We start from the raw sequence: 4,613 nt of genomic DNA on the forward strand, positions 1-4,613 counted from the left end.
CAGCCACCTTAGATGAAAGGGGAGAGCATTTGAAACCGGAAGTCTGGCTTGGCTTGGCTCTTAGCCAAACTGGGTGGTTCTCAAAATTCTCCATGGGTGGGCGTGGTTAGCCTCTGTCCATTCCGATACCAAGAGGACAGGTAGATTGCTAGGAAAAGCACGAGGTCTCTCCCTAAGCCCTTTCTCGGGTCAAGGTTTCTGTAGTAGAATGGTCAGACTCCCCATACTCAGATTTCATGTGTTTACGCTTCTTTGATATGATAGTCATCTTTTTAATACTTGCTCCACAGTAGGAACTCTGCCGAGGGCTTTACATTTTGCTTAAATCTTCACATTCGCCCTGTTTTAGTAGGTGTTATCCCTTTGTACGGAGGAAGAAACTGAAGCTTAGATAAGTTATCAATATCACGGAGGTAGAAAGTGGACGGCTGGTGTGCATGAACACAGCCAGTGAGTCACAAGCAGGATCTGAACCCAGGATTCCTTGAAGCTCAAACTTGAGGTTTCAAATTCCACCCTCTGCACTCACAGTTCATCTGCGACCCAACTGTGGTGGTTACATAATTTCATGTCAACTGGAAGACATGTAAACGTGTAGGGAGTGGTATTCAACCTGTCAATCAGGACAGCCTGATGGTGCCTCCTGTGGGCGTAGCCTTCTCATAATCAGGGCTCTGGGAACTTCCTCTTCTCTCTCTGCCTTCACCTACCTGCTGGCGGATCCTGACTGCAGCCAGAGCCCTGTAATGCACCCACCACCATTAGATCCGCAGGACTCTGCACCCACCAACCTGTGATCTTCCTGCATTCTGCATCATTGCCGGTGGCTGCTGGAGTCTGAAGAGGGCCTTATGGACTAGTTTTGGAGTTAGGTTCTTGAGTTGGACTGGGCTGGAATGTTTTCTCATTTATTAAAATAAATAAAGCTTTTATATGAGTGTCTCTGGATTTGTTTCTCTAGTCAGTCCAGTCTAACACACCAACCATTCTCCATATCTCTTGTATCTGTCTCCTTGATGTTGTCTCTGCCCCTAGCTGAAAATCTTACTGTAGTTTGGCTTACTGCAGAATTCTCATTATTGCCACATTTGTTAATCCAGTCTGTTTACCATTGCCAGGGTAATTTTCCTAAAGTGCACATCGAGGGAGGAATAGTTGTGTAGTTATGACAAATCCCCAAAGGGACGCAAAGTTGGTCAGTGGAGAGGACTAATGAAGACTTAGACAGAGAACCTCAGAGATGTTAATTAGCTATTCAACCCACCTGTTATTCGGCCCTGATTATAATTTAGAGAGAGAAAATGGGAGGAAAGGAAGGGGAGAAGAGAGAGAGTGCTGTGCTATTATGGAGAAAGGGCCCACAATAATTAATCTAAAACAGGAGTGAGTTAGAGGAGACTAGAAGTGCATGCCATTATATCATGACCATGCCAAATACATAACAAAATAGCTCATGGATTTTATTTACATTTTTTATTCTAAAAGTTTAACACAGTACACAGTAAATAAAAGGCTTAGAACGTAAACACCTTGGCTCATATCAATTCTTTAACTGTTTCTGATCTTCATTGGGTGTACGTATTTTAATAAGAAAAGCAGACTAAATTCCATCGTGGGCCAAGAGCTCTCCAGAGTGGTGATGCAGTAAGCCGGGCGTTCTTCACTTACTCGAACATGACTCCAGGCAAGCGGCTGACGACTCTCTAGGGCAGGGCAGGTTTTCTCCCACCAGAAGATGAAGCTCCTGGGAGAGTGTGCAAAGAAGCAAGACCTTTAAATGTGTAACTTAAAACAAAAGGTCTGTTAATGGGATCGTCTGTGGAATTCTTAGGAATTTTTAATATGAGAATTTCAAAAAAATGGCTTCAATTCACAATATTTTCTACATTGGCTTAAGTGAACCCAGTGTACATTTCTATTGATGCTACCCAGAACACTGTGCGTATTGTCAGAGACACACAAACTTTATATGCGTGGATTATTTTGTTCAAAACTATCCATCTGTTCATCTGACTTTATGATATTTATTAGCCTTCAATAGAGTTGACACCCAACTCATAGCAATTCCAAGTGTTGCAAGTGGGGCTGAGTCCCATAGGATTCTCTCGGCTATAATCTTTACAAGCAGATCATCAGGACTTTTATCAGTACTACTGGATGGGTTCAAACCTGCAGCAACCTATTTCCAGATGATCCTATACAGAGAAAATCCCAAGATTCTACAAAAAAAGCTTCCGGAACTAATAGGATTCAGCAAAGTGGCAGGGCATAGGATCAACATATAAAAATCAGCCAGCCAAAAGATAAAAATCAGCCAAATTCCTGTTTTAAAAAACCCCTCTGGAAAGGAAGTATCACTTGTAATAGGCACCCATCAGACAGACTATCTAGGAATGAACCTAATCAGAGATACAAGAGACTTATAAAAGAAAACTAGAAAACAGTACTGGAAGAAATCAGAAGAAACCTACATAGATGGGAAAAATCCCATGCTCATGGATAAGCCTTAACGTTGTGAAAAAGTCATTAATTCCCAAGAACAGGGGTCGGCAAACTGCTGCCCTCTAGCCATCTGCAGCTCTTTTGTTATGCACATATGGCTCTGAAGTAAAATTGAAGACATTTAAAGGATATTATTCAGATAATGGTCATTGTTTGTAAAAATATGACTCAGATGATTTTTAAATTGTTGTGAGGGACAAGATTGACTCTTCCAACTCAAAATGATCTGACCCCTGCCCAAGAAAATCCCATATTGTGAAAATCCTGGGAGATTATTACCTACAGTGTTCTACAATGCATTCCTGATCCAGATTCTGAGCCTTGGTGGCATGCATAGTGGCTACACGTTCGGCTGCTAACTGCAAGGTGTGCAGATCAAACTCACCAGCTGCTCCACTCAAGATGAGGCTTTCTACTTCCCTAAAAAGGTGGTTCTTGAAAAGGACAGTTCTACCCTGACCTCTAGGGTCACTATGAATCAGAATTGTCTCAATGGCAGTGAGTTTGGTTTGGGTTTAGCTCCAGATTCCATGAACGGTCTGTAGAGAGATGGACATAGTAATTACCAACTTTAGATGGAAAGGAGAGACCTATTAGCAAAGCATTCATAAAGGACAAAGTAGGAGTCCTCACACTTCCCAAACTAACAATCTACTAGGCACAGTAATCAAAAACTGGTACTGCTACAATGATCCACACAGACCAATGGGGCAGAATTGAGAACAAGTAAAGCCATTCACCTATAGACAGCTGATCTTTGGCAAAGAACTGAAATCTATTCAGTGAGGAAGAGTCTTGCTTAAGTCAAAACCACCTGGCTGAGACTTTATCTTCTGGGTGCTCTCTATTGCAATGCCTGAATAAAATCAATCTCCTTAACTATTCAGTTTTTTTTTAAACGATTGTTTAAAATATAGGTAGCTTAAAATTTGCCATTGAAGCCATGTCAGATGTAGTCTCTGAACACCAATTACTTTCAATGTTGTACAACCATTACCATCACCTTATAAAACTTTATTCCTCATACTTCTCCCACTTTTGTCCTTTGAAATACTAAACTCCAAAGTCACTGCCATTGAGCAAGTTCTGATTCATGACCCGAGAGGACAGGGTAGAACTGCCACTGGGAGTTTTTGAGACTGTAACTGCTGACCGTGCGGGTTAACCACTATGCCACCAGGGCTCCTTTTTGAAAAGCCATATTTCATTAATTTTTAAGATACGTATTTAAGATGATTCATTACACCAAACTGTTACCACCTGCTTTGTTGGAAAATTGGAATTGTCATTGTGTCTGTACTAATGTTAAGGTAAATTAAATCCAATAAAGTGGTGGCATAGTACAGCGGTTCTCAATCTGTGGGTCGCAACCGCTTTGGGGGTCGAATGACCCTTTCACAGGGTTCACCCGATTCATAACAGTAGCAAAATTACAGTGATGAAGTAGCAACGAAAATAATTTTATGGTTGGGGAGGTCACCACAACATGAACTATTAAAGGGTGGCGGCACAAGGAAGGCTGAGACCCACTGGCATAGGAGGTTACAAGTTGGGCTGCTAACCACAAGATCAACAGTTCGAAACCATTTGCTGCTCCATGGGAGAAAGAAGAGGCTTTCTACTCCCATAAAGAGTTACACTCTTGGTAAAGAAAGCTGATGGTGCCCGGCTATCAAAAGATATAGCATCTGAGGCCTTAAAGGCCTGAAGATAAACAAGCAGCCATCTAGCTGAGAAACAACAAAACCCACATGGAAGAAGCACACCAGCCTGTCCCAACTCCATCGCTGAGGACTAAGCAGGCGCATAAGCAAATGTGAAGAAAGCTGATGGTGCCCGGCTATCAAAAGATATAGCGCCTGGGGTCTTAAAGGCTTAAAGATAAACAGGCGGGCCATCTAGCTAAGAAACAACAAAGCCCACGTGGAAGAAGCACACCAGCCTACCCAGACACGATTGCTGATGACAAGTAGGTGCATAAGCAAATGCGGTGAAGAAAGCTGATGATGCCTGGCTATCAAAAGATATGGAATCTGGGGTCCTATAGACTGGAAGGTAAAAAAGTGGCCATCTAACTGAGATACAACAAAGCCCACATGGAAGAAGCACAC

At 42.3% G+C, this 4,613-nt stretch overlaps 1 protein-coding gene across 1 annotated transcript in view; it reads right to left on the reverse strand.

Annotated features, from left to right (window-relative positions):
* Nucleotides 1-1,463: 1,463 nt before the first annotated feature.
* TRMT12 (tRNA methyltransferase 12 homolog) overlaps nucleotides 1,464-4,613 on the reverse strand; it is a 10,267-nt gene continuing 7,117 nt past the window's right edge. The window contains exon 2 of the mRNA XM_004697399.2: nucleotides 1,464-1,744. The gene's annotated coding sequence lies outside the window, so the exon portion shown is untranslated. The remainder of the gene's footprint in view (nucleotides 1,745-4,613) is intronic.

This window comes from Echinops telfairi, unplaced genomic scaffold, assembly GCF_000313985.2.
Source record: "Echinops telfairi isolate 266 unplaced genomic scaffold, ASM31398v2 ScPeMD7_1;HRSCAF=3_0, whole genome shotgun sequence".
Classification (NCBI taxonomy): Eukaryota; Metazoa; Chordata; class Mammalia; order Afrosoricida; family Tenrecidae; genus Echinops; species Echinops telfairi.